The sequence below is a fragment of the Vigna angularis genome, chromosome 3, assembly GCF_016808095.1.
Source record: "Vigna angularis cultivar LongXiaoDou No.4 chromosome 3, ASM1680809v1, whole genome shotgun sequence".
Taxonomy (NCBI): domain Eukaryota; kingdom Viridiplantae; phylum Streptophyta; class Magnoliopsida; order Fabales; family Fabaceae; genus Vigna; species Vigna angularis.
In genome coordinates, this window is record NC_068972.1 from 19,564,573 (window position 1) to 19,587,688 (window position 23,116).

A 23,116-nucleotide genomic window follows, 5' to 3' on the forward strand; every position below is an offset into this window, starting at 1 on the left:
CGAGTATGGTCTTAGACATGAGAAAGATAAGAAGCGAAGAGCTAATTCCCATTTTACTGCCTATCCTCAAATGTCGCATTCCTATGGGTCTAGTCGAGCCACTGAACGAAGAAATTGTTACCAATAAGGAGTATTGGTAAATCTTGAAGAAATTTGTTTTGATGATGCTACAAGAAGTTTTAGTTGAAGAAGATATTAGAATTAGTTAAAAGCAATTTGTAGAAATTAAATGTAGTAGGAAATTCTTGTAAACCTTGTAAACTTGCATTTTTAACTGCAATAATCGATTATGATTAAGCAATAATCGATTATCACAAGTCATACTTGAATAATCGATTATCACTTCATATAATCGATTATCACATCTTTGAAAACCTGTAACGGACTTGAATAATCGATTATCACTTACAATAATCGATTATTCATGGCAGTTGGGAGCTGTCCTTTGACATTCAGTGTACTTGGCTATATATTTTGATTTGGAGAAATCAGAAGGAAACGTTGTTTTTGAACTGAGAAAGCTTAGAACACTGTGTGTCAGAGGAACGTTCTCAGAAAGCTTTTTGTTCATTGTTCCCTTGCTTGGTCTTGTGAAAGGAGAGGCTCGCGTATCGTGTGTCGATAGTCGGAGCAGACTCTCTTCAAGTTAGCAAGGTGCTCTGCCTGGTCTTGTGAAAGGAGAAGCTTGTGAATCGTTGGTCGATTGCTGAAGTGGTTCTCTTCAAGTTGGTAGAGTAGTTCTATTCATTTTTATTGTTCATTATCTTGTAATCTGTTAAACAATTTTTAGTGAAAAAGGTTAATCACTATTTATAGTGATTAACGACTGGACGTAGAATCTTTTGATTCGAACCAGGATAAAAATTCTGTGTTGTTCTTCTTATTCCCTATACTTATTTTATTGTACGTACATCAACCGTTTGGAAATTTGTCTCTAAGAAAATTAAATTTCTAAAACGGACCATTAAACTTGATTTGTGACCGTAACACGCTTTCTAAGTATTTTATTCCGCTGCGCGACTCTATAACGATACCGATTGTTCCAACAGAAATTACAATCGTGATGAGAAGGTCGCCAACTTCACTCCTATCCCCATGACCTATACGGAGCTAATACCAGATCTTCTCCGTAGAAACCTCATGAAGATTTGTCCAACCAGGCCTATACGACCTCCGTACCCAAAGAACTATGACGTGAATGCCAAGTGTGATTATCATGGAGGAGCGTGTGGACATTCAACTGAGGCATGCAAGGCTCTGAAACGTAAAGTGCAATCTTTGATTGATTCAGGATGTTTAAAGTTTGAAGAAAGTTAATCCAGCACTGTGGCAAGGAGTGAGTTCACCTCTACAAATGTCATGGACGATTGAAGAGGACTCTCGGATTATTTGGGAAAGCATAAGTTATTGTAAAAGTTGGAACTGGTGTTGTTTTACTCGAGCTTTAATTTGTCTCACTATGAGGTTTACGCTCATTGATATCACGCTTTCATCTATGAACTGTTAATGTAAACTTTCATTACTTGGTATCTCCGGGGTTTACTGGAAATCATGTCCTAATAGGGTGTCGTGAAAAAAAAAATTTAAATTAAAGAAAATCTTGAGTCACTTGTCTTTTCTGCAAATTGCCAAACTCATGTTTTTCGAAAATATAAAATTTGATAATCAAGAGCAAGGTTACAGTGTCGGATTTTCCTGAATTTAATTGTTTTCTCGCGAGGCATGTTTTCCATCAGAGGCTTATCTTGAGCCCATTTCTTCGTTGTTTCATGCAAATAATTTTGAGTTTTATTTCAGTTCTCATCTTTCGAAGTTAATTTTCCTTATCTTCCTTCATTGTGAATATTTTTTAAGTCCTCTTCTTCATTGTTTCAAGGGATTATTCGATTGGAATTTTTGTTTAGACTGAAATCAAGAAAAATCAAAAAGATCTAATTTTATTTCATTATTCGGGCAAGATTCACAGTAAGGTCAGAGAGATGATTTTGAACAAAGATACCAATTTAAATACACTCATACGATCTTAACATTCGATAAATAAAATAAAAATGCAAAAAAAGAGAAAAGGCGGATATAACAAAAAAGGTGCAAAGTCACAATTTCAAATAAAAAAAAAGAGCAGCAAAAGAAAACGGAAGCAAAGCAAATAAACAATGTTCGTGGTTCGATCACGGGTGATCGTTAAGTTACAGACCTTGAAATAAAAATAAAAAAATTTTCATCGAAAAAATTCCCGAGCTGGTTGTGGTGGTCTAAGGGAGAGCTCCGTCGAATGAGCTCTGGTTCGGAATGTGAGAAGCATGGGTGGAGGGATTTGTCGTTCGTCCCTATCGTCGTCGATGATGATCGGAACGGGGAACAAGTCCAGCAGCCTCGGCGCCCTCATGATTACCCAGTCATATTCTTCCGAAAAAAATAAATTTTTTTTTTCAATAATAGAAGAAAAAAAAAATTTTTTTTAAAAAAAAAGATGGAGGTGATCAGGATGCTTACCGTACATATATAGCGGCAGTTGTGAAAAGAGAGTGCCAGTGGGATCTATCTCCGCTTGCCAACGCCTGACCCGATTGCCGTGGTTGTTGAACCAGCAGTGCACGTTGTATTCGCTGGCATCTGCGAAGGTCCTTAGTCGAGACGCGATCTCGATGACTTGCGCTCTGCTTGGGTGTGTGACCCCATAATTGTAGATATTGGTCATCATTTTGACCTGATCGTCAGTAGGTCGCCACCGCTGACTGGTGTACCTCTTCATCTCCATCTCGCTCATCCTTCCTCTCTAAGTTTTATAAAACATAAAAAATATAAAAATAAAAAGAACAAAAACATAACAGAAGCATAAAACAAAAAGTATTTTCAGTGTTTTCTTTATTCGTTTTTGTTTCCTTTTAGTTTTTTGTCTGGTCAGTCTTTGTTATTTCAGTGTCTGGTCTCGGATCTGTTTCACGGTCCTTGCAAAAAGGGTCCTAAACGGATCTATGTCCTTTTGTCCTTGTCCATATGGTCCGTGTCCGTTTCATACAAATATATTCTCTTTTTAAGTTTTCTGTTTTTTATGGGGTACGTGGCGTTGTTCTACCCGATTGTCTCTGCCATACCTTCAATCGAAGGGAGATTAACGTCTGGTTTCCAGCCTATATACCCCTTAAATTTAGGACAGTTTTGTTTTTTAAGTGTTTTAAGTTTTGAAAATTAAAAAAAAAGGGGAAGAAAGAAGACTCATGAAGAAATGCAGAGAAGGGCGAGACGGAAAATAAATGCAGACAAATCAAAAGGAAGAATAGAAGAGCTTGCAGAAAAGAAAAAAACATAAAGGGGAGAGGGGAAGGAAAGCAGAAACAGAAAGCTAAAGAGTTAAAAGGAAAAGAAAGCGTAAAGGAAAAAGAACACAGAAAGCGTCAAGAGAGGGAAGAAAAGAAAGATCGGAAGAGCAGAAAGCTTAAGAAAAGAAATAACAAGAAGGAAAGAAGTACAGAGGACTTACCCGGAAGCAGAAGGGCTTACAGAAGCTCGTCGCAGCACTGGGACGCCTCTGAAAGCACATGGGGGCAGAGGCTCCTCGCAGAAATCCAGACCCTCAAGGAAGAGAGGAAGAGAGGAAGAGAGAGGAAGAGAGGAAGAGAGAGGAAGAGTGAGGGTTAGAGAGAGAGCGAGATCGGGAAAATGCCGCTCAGACGCCGAAGGGATACCCATTTTATAGCCGAGCAAATCCACTGTGGCTACAGTTCCGGTCACTGCAACCGTCTGGTCCCGGTCTTTCTGAAAAAAAAAAAATTTTGAAAATCTGAAAACGGGTAGGGTTTTGTTGGGTCAATCCGGCCCAATTCAAGACTTCTTAGATGATCCAATTTCACCAAAAAAATAATAAAACAAAATATAAAAAATATGATAAATAGAAAATTTTCAAAAAAAATAATAAATGGAGTGATGTAAAATTTGAAGTGTTCAAAATTGTTTTTCATTTGCATGATAAAGGACATTTTTCAGGTTCATTGGGCCTCATTACCATGTTAACCTTCTTTGAACCCATTTCTTCTGAAATATAAATTTGAGTGAAGATTTATTTTGGCATGTTTGTAATTTCACATCACCATTTTGTTTGATTTTTATTCCTTCTTCTTCTACATTTTGAATAAATCAAAAATATTGAAAAAAAAGAACAGTGCTCGAGCCCATTAGGCCCAATGGCCTTCGTGGTTTTTCTCTCGAGCCTACTTCTTTTGAAAATATGTCAAAAATATTTTGTTTTCACATTTTTGCTGTTGAATGATGTTTTGTACGTTTGTTCAAATTGTCCTGTGTGATCTTCTTTGAATTTGTAGTTAAAAAAATAAAAAAAATCTGAGAATGAAGATGAACAGTTTTTGAGCCCATTAGGCCCCTTTGTCATATGTGATTTCTCTTGAACCAGTGCATCTGAATTTCTGAAAAATAAAAAATACAGGTTTATGTTGATTTTGCGTTTTCATTTCATAATTTCCCTTTCCATTTGTGTGAACAAGTATTTGTGCAAAAATAAAAATAAAGGAATTCAGACCCTTGTCTGAAGATTTTGTCATGGTTGTAAAAAGTATAGTGTTGGGCCCATTGAGTCTAGTGTGTTGCAAAATTTTCTCTAGTTCAATCTTGTGAAATCCTCTCATAACAAAAAAATTAAAATTAAAAAAATGAATTTCTTTTAGCTTGTTCCATAAACTTTGAAAAGTAAAAAATGTTTTCTTTGTCATCTTCTTGTGACAAGTTCACACGGCTCAGATCATCTGATCCATTGGGTCAATGTGCCTGGTAAGTCCAACTTCCTTCTTTGTTACTTCTCCTCAGGTCCGATCCGATCTGGATTTTCCCGTGTCGAAAAGTAAAAAAAAAAAAAAAAAAAAAAACATTTTTATTTTTACAAACGTTTTTTCTAAATCAAATTCTCATATAATTTTTGCATTGCTCACCAAGCCCAGTTCCTACACTGGCCCATAAAAGCCCAGTTCCTACACTGGCCCCCATAAAAGCCCAGTTCCTACACTGGCCCCCAAAAGCCCAGTTTCCACACTGGCCCCCCTAAGCCCAGCTCACACTGGCCTCTAAGCCCAGTTCTCACACTGGCCCCAAGCCCAGTTCACACTAGCTCCCAAGCCCAGTTTCAATACTGGCCCATTAAGCCTAGTTTTCACACTGGCAAACATTTTTTTCAAATCACAAGTTTCGTAAATTCTCAAAATTCAAAAGCCCAGCTCACACTGGCCCCCTAAGCCCAGCTCACACTGGCCCCCAAGCCCAGCTCACACTGGCCTCTAAGCCCAGTTTTCACACTGGCCCCCTAAGCCCAGCTCACACTGGCCCCCAAGCCCAATTTTCATACTGGCCACCAGACCCAATTTTTGAACCAAAAAAAATCTGTTTTTCAACTAGCATCATCATTTTCATTTCATTTTACTTTTCTTCATGCATAAAACCAAAAAAATACGCAAAAGTTGAGTCATTTGTTTTCGATGCAAATTATCCATTTTATGAGATTTCAAAAAAAAAATGTAATGGATGTCATAATCTACTGTAGTCAAATGTGTGAGCCAAATATTCTTAAGAGATATCTGTGTGTGCATTGCTTGAAATCATCGTCCTTCAACCTTCATTATACCAAGAGATTGGCCCAATCATGTTCTTGAGCCCAAATGATAAACACTAAGCTTTACACTGGGGCAGATTTTTCGATACCTCCACTGCTTTCATTTGGGAGATCCTGGAATCCGTTAAAAAAAAATGAAAAAAAGAAAAAAGAAAAAAAAGGATGAAAAATGACTCTTGTTGAGATCATTTAGTCTTGTCTCCTAATTAATCTTTTGAAAATGAAGCAACCAATATTTGAAATGATGTGTGGCCATTTTTCTTCATCCAAAAAAAAAAAAACAAAAATATATCCTTTGATACCCAATTTGAGCCAATAAGAAATTTCTTTTCAAATTTTACCCAAACAAGGGTTACCATCACGATAGAAATCGACTCAAAATTGCAAAGGAACACACTTAGTGATCAAACGAAGAGAATTCAGCAAAAAAAAAATAAAACAAAGCTAAAATACGAAGAATCACAAAGTGATGGCGAGCAAAGAATGAAATTTGAGAAAGGGCAAAATAGTCAACAGTTTTGACGAATAACTGATACAAAGTATAGATGGTAACTCTTGTTTTTTCAAAAAAAAAAATACCCACAAAATTTTATTTGAGCCTTTATATCCTTTCTTTCAATACCCTTAGCCCAAGCCACATTACAAGCCCAATAAAAGTCCACACAGATTGAATGATGGTTGCTTAATTTTTCATGAAGCTTAATTTTGAAACAAGACAAAAATGACCAACAATGCAGTTAAAAAAATGATGATGAAAATAATTGTCCACGGATGAAGGGAACTCCCTATTGATCAAAATTATACAAAGGAGAATCAAGCCAATTGGGGCAATCTTTTCAAGCCAATTCTTTCCATATCCATCACAAATTCCTGAACACATTCAAATCCCATTCAAACTCTTCCCCCGATTCCCAAACTAGGGGACAATTTTGGGCAACTTTATTTCATATGTTTTGGCCCTTTCAAAATATGGTGCAACTTTGTTAGTCTCACATTTGTTTCATCTGTATATTCAAAGTTCGTACCAAGACCGGGGCATCCCTTGTTGGGCCTCTCAGATTTGTCCGTACTGAAATTCATAGATCCACCCTCAAAGCAGGGGCAGACACTTTGGGGCTTTGTATGATTTTGAGTCCATCTTATCATTCGTAAACCCAAAATGGGGGCCAACCTTTTGTTGAACCTCGCTTAATTGACTCATACCCAAAACCAAGGCAACTTTGTGACTTTCAAATGTTTCGACCCATTCAGAGTATTGAGCAACTTTGTTAAATCTCAAATTTTTTCATCTGAATATTCAAAGCTCATACAAAGACTAGGGCATCCCTTGTTGGGCCTTGCATGATCTTGGTTCGCCCCGAACTTCAAAGAAATCCATCACCACCAAAATTGGGGCAATTTGCAAATCCCACATGATATTCTCACTCCCTGATTCCTGACCTATTCCCTCACAATTCACAGATACATTTGTCCATACCAATACTTTTACCATGTTCCAGAGCAGCTTCTGGATATCTACTACCTCACATTGGCATTTGTAGCCGTTTTAAGGAGTAAGAGGCTCGAGTGGCCAACCTGATACTCTCCAATTCCTTCCAATCATCCTCCACATTTTTGTCCCAACCCTTGATATTGTCGCAACCGGAATCGCGACGGGACGACGATCCAAAAAGAGATTTTGGAGTCGCCACCATAGTTTATTCTGGAAAACTACGGAAAAACCATAAAATGATAAGGCATGGTCAAATTGAACCAGATTCTTGGTTCGGGAGTCGGTTACGTGTAGGGAAGGTATTAGCACCCTACAACGCCTGCCCTAAGGCAGTACCTTTAACTAAATGCGCAAATGTGGATGTGGTTTTCAAAGTGTTTAACATTCCCTTGAAATAAAACTCTAAAGAAACAAACAATATTTTTTAGCTTTTTGGGGCCCGACAAGGATTGACCTTGCTCCTACGTATTCTCATGCAGAATGAGAAATCAGGGTTCCGTAGTTCATTTGAAAACTGCTTGAGAAAAATTGTTTGGAAAATTGTTTGAGAAATTGTTATGGATAATTTGGATTTTTGGGAGAGTGAGCCTGACAAGGACTGGCCTTGCTCCTACGTATCTCCACTTTTGATGGAGAATCAAGGATCACGTAGTTCTGGCAAGGCGATATTGTTTGTAGTTTGAAAATGTTGATGTTTTTGGCTTTTGAGGATTTTTATATGTTTTTGGTATTTTTGTTGTAATGTTTATATTTTTTGCGTAATGAGTACTAGGCTGATGCGTACGATCGCACGAGCACTCACACGACTTTCTCTTTTTATTGTTTTGCGTAATGAGTACTAGGCTGATGCGTACGATCGCACGAGCACTCACACGGCTTTCTCTTTTTATTGTTTTGCGTAATGAGTACTAGGCTGATGCGTACGATCGCACGAGCACTCACACGGCTTTCTCTTTTTATGGTTTTGCGTAATGAGTACTAGGCTGATGCGTACGATCGCACGAGCACTCACACGGCTTTCTCTTTTTATTGTTTTGCGTAATGAGTACTAGGCTGATGCGTACGATCGCACGAGCACTCACACGGCTTTCTCTTTTTATTGTTTTGCGTAATGAGTACTAGGCTGATGCGTACGATCGCACGAGCACTCACACGGCTTTTTATTTATTTTATATTTGGGCAATAAGTACTAGGCTGATGCGTACGATCGCACGAGTACTCATACCGATTTATTACATTAAATGTTTTTTTAACGTTTTATATATATTTTTTATTATTTACAATTTTTATGATTTTTGTAATTTTTATGTAAAAACAAAAACAAGTTTAACAAATATAAACAAAACAAAAGGGGCGGGATTATTATACAAGGGATACATTCAAAATAATAATAATAAAAAAAAAAATAAAAAAAAAATAAAAATAAAACAAGAAAATAAACCGAACATGAATAGGGGTGCAAGGATGGAAAATAATTCCAACAGTAAACTGGGCCATGGCCCAAACGGAAAGGGGGGCGCGAGTGAAACATGGGGTGTGCGAGTGAAAAATGGGAGTGCCAAGGGGACTCGGCCCGAAGTGTTTATTCCCAATTCAACCCACCCATTAGGGGTTCTTCTAACTTCATCCATTTGAGTCAGTAGAAGACTCCATCTTCTCCTCTGAAAGAGAGAAACCCAGAGACATTCACCTCCACCCGCATAGCCACCGCAAAAGGGGACGACCTTTACCGGTCTCGGCGTTGACGGCAAACTCAGGCGACATCGGAACCACAACCGACCGCGGCGCCACTGTCTTCTATTCTTCGATGGTCGCCACTCGTTACCGGGATCAAGATGGTCGCGACAGTTCTTCTTTCTCCGCGCGCGGCTTCGATTTGCCACTGCTACACGCGACCAACTCTGGCGTTCGCCTCGACTCCACCGCCACCAACGTTGTTTCAGATCTGACCGCCCTAGTGCCTCCGTGGTTTGATTCCGCTCGCGCCAGTGCAGCTGTAGTTCCCATCCACCGTCACTGACGCGTGACTCCTTTGCGAAATTGGAAAAAGAGGTTCGAAAACCTAGTCTGCTTTGACTTGGGATTTTGTAAATGATGGTTGAGGAAAATAGTGGTACCATAGAGGATGCAGGTGGGGAAAGTATGAATCTGGAGGGAACAATTGCAGAAGAAAGTGCCATGGTTGGCAAATTGGGATTGTGTAGAGCGAAAAGAGTGAAAAGAGAAGGCAAGATTTGCATGACGAGCCGAGGGGTGGCGTTTTCAGAGGGATTCAGTCTGGTGAACGAAATCGGGAATCCAAAACAGCTTAAGAGTTGTGCGTGTAGGAGGGACGATGTTTACCAAAGATGGGATGACCGAGAATTGGGTTTGAAATGTCGGGTCCTAGAAATTAAGTGTTGCTGGTGTTAAGATGATGATTGGGTGAAGGGGAATGGAGGTTTGAGGTTGGGCCGTGGTCATGTTGCACTAGGTGAAGAGGTGAATAAAGAGGAAGGAAGAATTGCAGGTGACCCCGATTTGGTGTGGTTCACGATGATAAGAGGAGTGGAGAATCCGAGCAGTTGATGGTGGCTAAAGGAAGTAGGGGGAAGTTTGCTTCTTAATCTAGCACTGCATTGGGTGAGGGAAAGGAAGAAATTCTTGAAGTCGAAAAAAATGAGTGGATGGCTTATTCATTGCAGGTGTCGAAACATGGTGAAGACAATAAAATGACCGTGATACATGCATACGCGGCTTGGAATATTCAAGCAACAAATCATACACAAACAGAACATAGCACCCACAAGAAAAGCAAATTATTTCAACAGTGACTGTAAATTGAAAAATGGATGTTACTTACCTCTTGGAGCTCCTTCCTCTGTTGTTGAACTCTATGCGCCTCTCCCCTCAGGTCTCCGCTGAACCGTAAGGTTTGCCCCCAACAATGGATAATCCTTTTCCTAATCCGCTCCCTCTTTCTTCCTTGGATTGATCTCTATGGACCGATTTCGCACTCTGCTCTCGCTTGTAGTCGACAATCAATGCTCCTCACTTATCCTCCTTTCTGAACATAGCCTCTACTCCTTCTTCGTGTCGTTAGCTGATGAATGATGAAGGGTCGGGAGTGTAGGCCGTGGGTCGTTGGCTGTGTGGGAATATTGATGATGATGATATGGGCTATGCGTAAGGATGAAGGTGATCAGAGAGGGGTCAGTGGTGTTGTGAAGGGATCATCGTGACAGGCCAAGGACAGGTGTTGGAACTTGTTGAATGCGGAGAGATTGGTGATGGAGATGAAGGCGACTTTTAATGGCTGACCCGTGAGGAAGACAAACTCCTCAGGAAGAAAAGATTTCAAGTGCTTGCCGTGGTATATGGTGAAGATGAAAACAGAAAGGTCTCTTGTTGGCCGAGAGGTGTTAGGGATGAATACATGGTGGGTTCCAAAATGGGTTCCTGGTCATGTCTATTGGTGATAACAAAAAAAAAAAAAAAATGAAGAGAAGACCCTATCAGTTTCCCCAGGTCCTGGAGATAATTCCCGAGAGATCCAGAGTGTGGGCCGTGAAGTCCAGTTCCCCTCCCTTCAATGGTGTAGCAGGCTTTTCAGAAAAGCCAGATGGGCACTACAGAAGTGCCAGATGGGAAGATGCCCTGCCCGTGGATGACAAACTCCAAAAAAAAAATCCAGAAATGATTCTCTTCCTCTTTTAACACGCATCAACCCATACTGTGAGTGGCCTATTTTCTTGACCGTGTGGTGTGCTTGATCATGTGCTACCAGTCTGGGTGTTGAGTGGAAACCAGGGTGTTGAAGGTAAGTGGGAGCAAAGGTGAGTGGGAGGCAGGGCGTTGCCCGCGTTTCAGATGGCAGACGGAATCAGCAGAGGTTCCATGTGGGCGCATGTGGAAGACAAGTGGAAGTGAGCCAGGAATATTCTCTGCTTCTTTTTTTAATTTCCAGAGACCCATACAGTAAGTGGCTCTTCAGATGGTTAATGGCGGGAAGCGGCAGCCGAAGGTGGGAATCTTCCGTGACATATCAATTTAAAATGCAGCCAGCTTTGGACGTTCGGTCAAGAGCCTGCTACCAAAACGAACGACCGTCCACGAAAATGAACGAACGCTTAGGCCGAACGTTCACAAGGTAGAACAAAACTGGTCCAGGTCGAATGTTAACAGTCACCAAAAACGATCGTTCAAATAGTCAACCAACGAAAACCGAACGCTCACAATCACTACCCGAACGCTCGACATCTCAAACAGACCGAACGCTCGGCTTGGACGTTCACTAAACTGAGAACAAAACACAATAAGAACGAACGTTCAAATAGTACAGACCGAACGCTCACAAGCTTGAACACTGATCGAACGGTAACCTTGTCAGGCCGAACGGTTGATGACGAACGTCCAGAGGAAACGAAATGCCGAACGGTTGAATCAGTGAAAAAGGACGAGCGTCCTAAAAAGACCGGGACGAACGCTTTAAGATGAGGACGAACGGTTCGAAACAGAGGACGAACGGTTGAACAGTGGGGAAGGACGAACGGTTGAACAGTGGGGAAGGACGAACGGTTGAACAGTGGGGAAGGACGAACGGTTTAACAACAGTGGAGAAGGACGAACGACCACAGTAACATTGGAGAAGGACGAACGGTTGAACAACAGAGGGCGAACGGTCAAATGGTGAACGTTCCAAGATGACCGAACGGTATGGGACGAACGTTCCACAATTGGAGAACCAACGCTTGGGTCGAACGCAAGCCAAGAACGAACGTTCAGAAGGTAAAGTTCTTATCCAGGCCGAACGCTTAAAAGTTACCGAAATTCCAGAAACCGAACGTCCTAAACCGAACGCTCACGGAGAATTCCAAACAGACCGAACGCTTGAAGAACAGTTTACTATTAGGACGAGCGTCACAATACCCAAATGTCGAACGCTCGGTCAAAACATAAAACGAACGAACGCTCACATTGTATGAACGAACGCTCTAAAACAACTTAAAACACTGCCCTCAATAAGTTGAACGCTCGGTTAAATGAACGAACGCTCAAACCAACGAAACACACGGACCGAACATTCACAAACCAAAACGAACGTCCAGAAACAAAGAACGAACGTCGCAGGCCGAAAGGGCGAACAGTGAAAAGACGAACGCCAGAGGACGAACGCCCTCAGTGGAGGACGAACGTTGTTGTGATTATTATGATTTTTTTTTATTTTTATTTTTTTTTTATTATTATTATTTTTTTTATTTTTTAGAAATAAATTTATTAATCAACCCGGACGAAATTGAGTGTTGACAGCTGCCCCTCTTTACTTAGGTTTTTACTAGATCATATGATAAACAATGTTTTCATATTATCAAAGTAAAAGATAAGTAAAGATAGAAATACTAATTTCGTCTGGGTTCCAAGATAAACAAGAAACAAACAGAGAATGAAACAAACAAACAAAACTGAGAATTGAAGTGTGACAACCTCGTGGAAGGTCCACCAATGCTACAGATTTCGAGATGAACAAGAAACAAACTGAGAATGAAACAAAAGAAATCTTTTTTTTTTTTTTTTTTTTTTTTGATTGCATAAATAAAATGAACTGGATTAAATGAAATGAGAAACTTGAATTTGATTGGTTTGACCATTGCCATGCAGAGGGTCGTTTGAGAAAATTAAAATTAAAAAATATGTACCTGACCATTGCCATGCAGAGGGTCGTTTGAAAAAGTAAAAATGGGCTCGACCATTGTCTTACAGAGGGCCGAGATACCAATGACAAGAGTAAAATTGGGCACGACCATTGTCTTACAGAGGGCCGAGATACCAATGACAGAAAGCAAAATTGGGCTCGACCATTGTCTTACAGAGGGCCGAGATACCAATGCCAGAAAGCAAAATTGGGCTCGACCATTGTCTTACAGAGGGCCGAGATACCAATGACAAGAAAGCAAAATTGGGCTCGACCATTGTCTTACAGAGGGTCGAGATACCAATGACAGAAAGCAAAATTGGGCTCGACCATTGTCTTACAGAGGGCCGAGATACCAATGCCAGAAAGCAAAATTGGGCTCGACCATTGTCTTACAGAGGGCCGAGATACCAATGACAAGAAAGCAAAATTGGGCTCGACCATTGTCTTACAGAGGGCCGAGATACCAATGGCAAAAAGCAAAAATTGGACTCGACCATTGTCTTACAGAGGGCCGAGATACCAATGGCAAAAAGCAATATTGGGCTCGACCATTGTCTTACAGAGGGCCGAGATACCAATGACAAGAGAGCAAAATTGGGCTCGACCATTGTCTTACAGAGGGCCGAGATACCAATGGCAAAAAGCAAAAATTGGACTCGACCATTGTCTTACAGAGGGCCGAGATACCAATGGCAAAAAGCAAAATTGGGCTCGACCATTGTCTTACAGAGGGCCGAGATACCAATGACAAGAGAGCAAAATTGGGCTCGACCATTGTCTTACAGAGGGCCGAGATACCAATGACAAAAAGTAAAATTGTTTGATTGTTTTGAAAATTGAAATTTTTGAATTTGTTGAAATTTTGAGAACCTTTTTTGATTTTGATTTTGAAATTAAGAAACAAGGTGTTGCATTTTTGTACAAGTATATGGAATCTTGATAGGCAAGAGAAACTTGGTTGATGAAAATTTTGAAATTTGGAGAAGAAAAGTTTGATGAATGTTGATTTTTTTTGTCTTTTTGAAGGAAGAAAAAATTGATGTAATATACATGGAGGGGAAAACTTTGATGCATTTTTTTGTCTTTTTTGAAGAAGAAAATTTGATGAATACATGGAGGCAAATTCAAAGTTGAAGAAAATACGTACATGATGTATTGGAAGATTATGAACCTATGACATTTTTTTTTTGTCAATTTGTTTCCTTTGAAAACATCCAATTTATGAAGATCTAGACTTCCAATTTCCTTTCAATGGACGTCCAAATTCTAAAGTCAACTGTTCAAAATGAAGCTTGTGTGCTACGCATTTCTTGACGAGATACTAGTGTGTACATGCTTGATATAAGGGGTTGGTTAAAATATGTGGAGGATGATTGGAAGGATTTGGAGGGAACCGGGTTGGCTACTTGAGCCTCTTACTCCTTAAAACGGCTACAAAGGCCAATGTGAGGTAGTAGATACCCAGAAGCTGCTCTGGAACATGGTAGAAGTATTGGTATGGACACATGTATCTGAAATGAGAGGGAATAAGTCAGGAATCAGGAAGTGAGAATATCATGTGTGATTTGCAAATTGCCCCAATTTTGGTGGTTTTAGACTTTTGAAGTTCGGGGCGAACCAAGATCATGCAAGGCCCAACAAGGGATGCCCCAGTATTTGTATGAGCTTTGAATATTCAGATGAAAAATTTTGGTGATTTAACAAAGTTGCTCAATACTCTGAATGGGTCGAAACATATAAAAGTTACAAAGTTGCCTTGGTTTTGGGTATGAGTCAATTAAGCGAGGTTCCACAAGAAGTTGCCCCCCACTTTGGGTTTACGAATGATAAGATGGACTCAAAATCATACAAAGCCCCAAAGTGTCTGCCCCTGTCTTGAGGGTGGATCTATGAATTTCAGTACGGACAAATCTGAGAGGCCCAACAAGGGTTCAGATGGAACAAATCTGAGACTAACAAAGTTGCCCCAAGTTTGGGACCCGGGGGAAGAGTTTGAATGGGATTTGAATGTGTTCAGGAATTTGTGATGGATATGGAAAGGATTGGCTTGAAAAGATTGCCCCAAACGGTTTGATTTTCCTTTGTAAAATCTTAATTTTGATCAAAAAGGAGTTCCATTCATCCGATTTATATATTTTTTCATCATTTTTTTTTTACAACTGCATTGTTAGTCATTTTTGTCTTATCTCAGAAATTAAGCTTTATGAAAATTTAAGCAACCATTATTCAATCTGTGTGGACTTTTATTGGGCTTGTAATGTGGCTTGGGCTAAGGGGTATTGAAAGAAAGGATATAAAGGCTCAAATAAATTTTTGTGGGTAATTTGAAACAAGAGTTACCATCTGCACTTTGTATCAGTCATTTGTCAACACTGTTGACTTTCCTTGCTAATTTACAAATTTCACTCTTTGTTCACCATCACTTTGTGATTCTTTGTATTTTTGCTTCACTTTTGAGGAGTTCGCTTCATTTGATCACTAAGTGTGTTCTTCTTGCAACTTGAGTCGACTTCTACTATGATGGTAACTCTTGTTCAGGTAAAATTTGAAAAGAAAATTCTTATTGGCTCAAATTGGGTATCAAAGGATATGTATATATTTTTTTTGGATGAAGAAAGATGGCCACACATCATTTCAAATTTTGGTTGTTTTATTTTCAAAAGATTAATTAAGAAACAAAGACTAAATGATCTCAACAGAGTCATTTTTCATTCTTTTTTTTTTTTTTTTTTTTTAAACGGATTCCAGGATCTCCCAAATGAAAGACAGTGGTGGTAACAGAAAATCTGCCCCAGTGTAAAACTTGATGTTTATCATTTGGGCTCAAGAACATGATTGGGCCAATCTATTGGTATAGCGAAGGTTGAAGGACGATGATTTCAAGCAATGCACACACAAATATCTCCTAAGAATGTGATTTGATCATTTGACTCCAGGAGATTATGACATCCATTATATATTTTTGTGAAATCTCATAAAATGGATGATTTGCATCGAAAACAAATGACTCAAACTTTGCGTATTTTTTTTGTTTTATGCATGAAGAAAAGTAAAATGAAATGAAAATGATGATACTAGTTGAAAATCAGATTTTTTTTGTTTTAAGAGAAAATTACGTATGGTGGCCAGTGTGAAAACTGGGCTTGGGGGCCAGTGTGAGCTGGGCTTAGGGGGCCAGTGTGAGCTGGGCTTAGGGGGCCAGTGTGAAAACTGGGCTTAGAGGGCCAGTGTGAGCTGGGCTTAGGGGGCCAGTGTGAAAACTGGGCTTGGGGGCCAGTGTGAAAACTGGGCTTAGAGGGCCAGTGTGAGCTGGGCTTAGGGGGCCAGTGTGAAAACTGGGCTTAGAGGGCCAGTGTGAGCTGGGCTTAGGGGGCCAGTGTGAAAACTGGGCTTGGGGGCCAGTGTGAGCTGGGCTTAAGGGGCCAGTGTGAGCTGGGCTTTTGAATTTTGAGAATCTTTGAAACTTGTGATTTGAAAAATATTCGCCAGTGTGAAGACTGGGCTTAATGGGCCAGTATGGAAACCGGGCTTGGGGGCCAGTGTGAAAACTGGGCTTTTGGGGCCAGTGAGAGCTGGGCTTAGGGGGCCAGTGTGAGCTGGGCTTAAGGGGCCAGTGTGAGCTGGGCTTAGGGGGCCAGCGTGAACTGGGCTTGGGGGGGCCAGTGTGAGAACTGGGCTTAATGGGCCAGTGTGAGCTGGGCTTAGGGGGCCAGTGTGAGCTGGGCTTAGGGGGCCAGTGTGAGAACTGGGCTTAGAGGGCCAGTGTGAGAACTGGGCTTAGGGGGCCAGTGTGAGCTGGGCTTAAGGGGCCAGTGTGAGCTGGGCTTAGGGGGCCAGTGTGAGCTGGGCTTAAGGGGCCAGTGTGAGCTGGGCTTGGGGGGGCCAGTGTGAGAACTGGGCTTAATGGGCCAGTGTGAGCTGGGCTTAGGGGGCCAGTGTGAGCTGGGCTTACGGGCCAGTGTGAGCTGGGCTTTTGAATTTTGAGAGTTTTTGAAACTTGTGATTTGAAAAATATTCGCCAGTGTGAAGACTGGGCTTAATGGGCCAGTATGGAAACTGGGCTTGGGGGCCAGTGTGAAAACTGGGCTTTTGGGGCCAGTGAGAGCTGGGCTTAGGGGGCCAGTGTGAGCTGGGCTTAGGGGGCCAGTGTGAAAACTGGGCTTGGGGGCCAGTGTGGGAACTGGGCTTAGAGGGCCAGTGTGAGCTGGGCTTTTGGGCCAGTGTGAGCTGGGCTTTGGGGCCAGTGTGAAAACTGGGCTTGGGGGCCAGTGTGAGCTGGGCTTAGGGGGCCAGTGTGAAAACTGGGCTTTATGGGCCAGTATGGAAACTGGGCTTGGGGGCCAGTGTGAAAACTGGGCTTTATGGGCCAGTATGGAAACTGGGCTTGGGGGCCAGTGTAAAAACTGGGCTTTTGGGCCAGTGTGAGCTGGGCTTTTGAATTTTGAGAATTTTTGAAACTTGTGATTTGAAAAATATTCGCCAGTGTTAAAACTGGGCTTAATGGGCCAGTATGGAAACTAGGCTTGGGGGCCAGTGTGAAAACTGGGCTTTATGGGCCAGTATGGAAACTGGGCTTGGGGGCCAGTGTGAAAACTGGGCTTTTGTGAGCAATGCAAAAATTGATATGAGAAAACTTGATTTAGAAAAAAATGTTTGAAAAATGAATGTTTTTTTTTTGGTTACTTTCTGACACAGGAAAATCCAGATTGGATCGGACCCAAGGAGAAGTAAAATAGAAAGAAGTTGGACTTACCAGGCACATCGACCCAATGGATCAGATGTCCTGAGCTGTGTGAACTTGTCACCAGAAGATGACAAAGAAAACATTTTTTTTTTTTTGTTTTTCAAAGTTTATGGAACAAGCTAAAAGAAAATCATTTTTTTTGTTATGAGAAGATTTCACAAGATTGAACTAAAGAAAATTTTGCAACACCACCAGACTCAATGAGTCCAACACAATTCTTGTTACAACCATGACAAAATCTTCAGACAAGGATCTGAATTCCTTTATTTTTTATTTTTTGCACAAATACTTGTTCACACAAATGAAAAGAGAAATCATGAATTGAAAACACAAAATCTACACAAATAAGGATTTTTATTTTTTCAGAAATTCAGGTGCACTGGTTCAGGAGAAACCACATATGCCGAAAGGGCCTAATGGGCTCAAAAACTGTTCATCTTTCATTCTCAGATTTTTTTTCTTTTACAACAAAATCAACGAAAATCACACAAGAGAATTTGAACAAATGTACAAAACATCATTCAACAGCAAAAATGTGAAAACAAAATATTTTTGACATATTTTCAAAAGAAGTATACTCGAGAGAAAACCATGAAGGCCATTGGGCCTAATGGACTCGAGCACTGTTCTCTTTCTTTTTTCAATATTTTTGATTTATTCAAAATATAGAAGAAGGAATAAAAACAAACAAAATGGTGTGATGTGAAAATTATAAACATGCCAAAATAATTCTTCACTCAAATTTATATTTCAGAAAGAATTGGGTTCAAAGAAAGCTAACATGGTAATGAGGCCCAATGAACCTGAAAAATGTCCTTTGTCATGCAAATGAAAAACAATTTTGAACACTTCAAATTTTACATCAATCCAATTATTATTTTTTTTTGAAAATTTTCTATTTATCATATTTTTTGATTTTTTGTGTTTTATTATTTTTTTGGTGAAATCGGATCATCCAAGAAGTCTTGAATTGGGCCGGATCGACCCAAGAACACCCTACCCGTTTCAGATTTTCAAAAAATTTTTATTAATTTTTTTTTTAAAACTCAGAAAGAAATCAGACCGACACCAGGCAGTTGCAGCGACCGGAACTGTAGCTACAGTGGATTTGCTTGGCTATAAGTCGAGAACTCCTCCGCGTTGGGCGACATTTTCTGATCTTACTCTCTGTCTATCCTTCTCTCTTCCTCTCTTCCTCTCTCTTCTTCTCTTCCTTGAGCGTCTGGATTTCTGAGGGGAGCCTCTGCCCCTGTGTGCCTTTGAGAGTGTCTGAGTTCCGCGAGAGAAGCCTCCGTCCCCGACTTCCGAAGCGCTTGAGTCATCTGAGGTACTTCTCCTTGTTTGCCTTCCACTTCCAGGTAAGTCTTCTGAGCTTTTAATCCTCTTTCTTTCCTACTCTTTCGATCTTTGCTTTCTGCTCTTCTGATCTTTCCTTCTCTTGCTCTTCTGTTCTTTCGATCTTTCCTTCTCTGTTTTTTTTTTCATTTTTCTTTTCTCTTATGCTTTCCGGTTTATTCTTTACTCTCTAGCCTTCTGCTTCTGCTTTTCTTTTTATGCTTTTGCTTTCCATTTTTGCTTTACTTCCCCTCTCCCCTTTATGCTTTTTTTTTTTCTGCTTTCCTTTCTGCAAGTTCTTCTATTTTCTTCTGCTTTCCGCTTTGTCTGCTTTTATTTCTGTCTCGCCTTTCTCTGCCTTTCTTTCTGAGTCCTCTTTTCTCTTTTCTCTTTTTTTTTAATTAATTTAAAAACTTAAAACACTTAAAAACACAACTGTCTTAAACTTAAGGGGTATATAGGCTGGAAACCAGACGTTCATCTCCCTTCGTTTGAAGGTATGGCAGAGACAATCGGGTAGAACAACGCCACGTACCCCATAAAATCAGAAAACTTAAAAAGATAAATTTAAATGATGAACCGGACATGGACAATATGGACAAGGACAAAAGGACATAGATCCGTTTAGGAACCTTTGCGAGGACCGTGAAACAGATCCGAGACCGGACACTGAAATAACAAAGACCAACTGGACAAAATAAACTAAAAGGAAATAAAAACGAAAAAAGAAAACACAGAAAATGCTTTTTTTTTTTTTTTATGCTTCCGCTTTGTTTTTTGTTCTTTTTATTTTCATATTTTTTTTGTTTCAGAAAACTTAGAGAGGAAAGATGAACGAGATGGAGATGGAGAGGTACACCAGTCAGCGGTGGAGACCTACTGAAGATCAGGTCAAAATGATGACCCATATCTACAATTACGGGGTCACACATCCCAGCAGAGCCCAAGTTGTCGAGATTGCGTCTCGACTAAGAGTTTTCGCAGACGCTACTGAATACAATGTGCACTGCTGGTTTAACAACCACGGCAATCGGGTCAGGCGCTGGCAAGCGGAGATAGACCCTACTGGCACTCAGTTTTCACAACTACCGCTGTACATGTATGGTAAGTACCCTGATCACCTCCATCCCTTTTTTTTTGAAAATTTTCTCCTCTTATTATTATTGACAATTTTTTTTGTTTTTTTTTTTTTTGGAAAGAAAACGACTGGGTGATCATGAGGGCGCCGAGGCTGCTGAACTTGTTCCCGGTTCCGATCATCATTGACGACGACAGGGACGGACGGCAAATCGCTCCACCCATGCTTCTCACATTCCGGACCAGAGCTCCCTCGACGGAGCTCTCCCTCAGACCACCGCAACCAGCTCGGGAATACTTTCGCTGAATGTTTTTCTTTTTTCATGCATTATGGTCTGTAACTTAACGATCACTCGTGATCGAACCACGAACATTGTTTATTTTCTTTTGTTTTTATTCGCTTTTTTTTTTTTTTTTTTTTTTTTTTGCCTTTATTTGAATTTGTGACCTTGCTTTTCTTGTTATATCTGCTTTTTTTTCTTTTTTATGCATTTTTATTTTATTTATCAAATGTTAAGATCGTATGAGTATATTCAAAATGATGTCATTGTTCAAAAATATCTCCGACCTTACTGTAATTCGGCTCCAATGATGAAATGAAAAATATTTTTATGGTTTTTCTTTTTATTTCAGTCTAACAAAATTTCTAATTTAAACAAAATGAAGGAAAACAGGGTTCAAAAGAAAATAAAAATATTTACAAAGAAAAAACGGAAAAAAGACTTCGAATGAAATGAACGCCATGAGCATGAAGAACACAATTTTGAAATCATTACGCATATGAGACAAAGAAATGGGAGGAGAAGAACAAAGAACCCGTAAACAAAATTGTACAATTTGAAATTTCGACAAACCTCTTTTTTTTTTTTTATATATCATCATTTTTTTTGTTTGGCGACACCCTATTAGGACATGATTTCCAGTAAACCTTGGAGATACCAAGTAATGAAAGTTCACATGGATGAAAGCGTGATATCAATGAGCGTAAACCTCATAGTGAGACAAATTAAAGCTCGAGTAAAACAACATCAGTTCCAACTTCGACAATAGCTTACGCTTTCCAAATAATCCGAGAGTCCTCTTCACTCGTCCATGGCATTCGTAGAGATGAACTCACGCCTCGCCACAGTGCTGGATTAACTTTCTTCAAACTTTAAATATCTTGAATGAATCAAAGTTTGCATTTTATGTTTGAAAGCCTTGCATGCTTCTGTTGAGTGTCCACGCGCTCCTCGATGATAATCACACCTCGCATTTATGTATTGGGTACGGAGGTCGTGTAGGCCTAGTTGGACAAACCTCTATGAGGTTACTGCGGAGAAGATTTAGCAGTAACTCTGCATAGGTCATAGGGATTGGAGTGAAGTTGGCAACCTCCTCAATACGACATTTGAGGATAGGCAGTAAAATGTGAATTAGCTCTTCATGAAATTTGCGCCTCTAATGAACCAAAAGACCCGTTTTTCCTTCGCGTTTTGAGGTTAAATAGATACATCTGCAAACGTCGTGCCTGACACCTTCTCATTCGCGCACGAGAATTCACTGAAATTTTAACGGACCGATATCTTGACGAGCGTCAATTGAGCGCTTCTCTCGAGGAACATCATCTTCTCATTGGAGAACGAGCGTCCTCTTCCATCTCGTCAATGAGAGTTCTCTTCTAAAGGCAGGCGGAACGTCCACTTTTGTTCGGATGGACGAGCGCGTTAGAGGCGAGTCAAATTCAGCTTGGACGAGCGTCTATTTCGCTTGGACGAGCGTCCATTTCAGCATAGACGAGCGTCCGTTTCAGCCTGAAGGACGAGCGTCCACTTATAGGACGAACGCCCTGGACGATCACGTGCAGGACGAGCGTCCACTTCCATTATGGACGCGCGTTAACTTCTTGGACGGGCGTTCTACTCAGTTTTACGGACGAGCGTCCAATTGTGTGTGCTGGACGAGCGTCAATTTCTTCAGTTTGTGGACGAACGTCCACTTGAGCATCCAATTCTATGTATTGGACGAGCGTCCACCTCAGTGTGCTGGACGAGCGTCCATTTCTTCAGTTGGTGGACGAACGTCCGCTTCTCTGTGCTGGACTGGACGAGCGTTCACTTCAGTTTGGACGAACGGCTGCCTAACTTTGGACGAGCGTCCGCTTCTTGAACGAGCGTCATCTACTAGCTGAAGGACGAGCGTTCGCTTTCATTGGTTGGACGAGCGGCTGCCTCATTTTGGACGAGCGTCCACTTCTAGCTGAAGGACGAGCGTCCACTTCACAGGACGAACGTCCACTTCTTCTTTGTGGACGAGCGTCCTCTTCTGTTCACTGGACGAACGTCCACTTGTGCTCTTAGTGAAGTACTCTCTGTCGTCCATAGGTTGATTGTCCGTGTGCTTTTGTCGAGCGTTTCTGTACTTTGGTTCAGCTCCGCACCCTGTCAGAGACTCTTCCACCTTCAACCTCTCATTGCTTATCATGTGTTCATGATGGTTGTAGAGTACAATAGTGACCTTCTTGTTGCTCAGAGGTGGTTCTACTTGAGAAGAAAATTTCTCTCTACCTTGGGCATATTCTTTGAATAATTCATACTCCTTCTCTATCATGCTCTATGAGATGTTTCATCCATGTTATATTTGTACTGTCTCAAGAAAACCATCCACCGGATTCTCCCTAGGCCGATGCATCAAGGTTCGAGATGAGTACTCCCATTAGAGGCAATGCCAGCCCATCTCTCAGAACAGAAGAATTAATAACTTTCCATCACATGCATGAACCATTATTTTCTTGCCATAGATGGCTTTGGGGATAAGCTCTTTCCCGATATTTCTCAAACTCTGGAAACTTGAATTTTGGAAGTACCATCAGATCTGAGCCTATTCAAACTTTGCAACATTTTCAAACTTGGCATTTCATCCACCTTCTATGGCTTTCACAATTTTTACAGTTCTTCAAATTTGTGCCTGACAACCTCAACATTGATGTGATGACATGGTGACCGGATTTATTCAACTCAGGTGGCTTTGTCCTCCTAGTGCTTACAATAATTCTCCTAAGGACCATCCAAACGGTTGCCCCCCAAACTCGTTTCCTACTTCAACTGTGTCCCCTTTGACTCTTTTGAGCGTCAAGATGTCTCAAGTCCATTTCTGAGGGTGGAGTATAATTCGGGGGAAGACCATAGGAAGGGAAAGTTT

General features: G+C 40.7%; 1 long non-coding RNA gene across 1 annotated transcript; it reads right to left on the reverse strand.

The window, feature by feature from the left end:
- Nucleotides 1–2,075: 2,075 nt before the first annotated feature.
- LOC128196039 (uncharacterized) lies at nt 2,076–11,217 on the reverse strand. The gene is made up of 3 exons (XR_008248139.1): nt 9,949–11,217; nt 2,494–2,776; nt 2,076–2,403 (listed from the first exon to the last, which is right to left on the reverse strand). It is a non-coding gene; the product is annotated as an uncharacterized LOC128196039 (long non-coding RNA).
- Between the last annotated feature and the right edge of the window lie 11,899 nt (nt 11,218–23,116).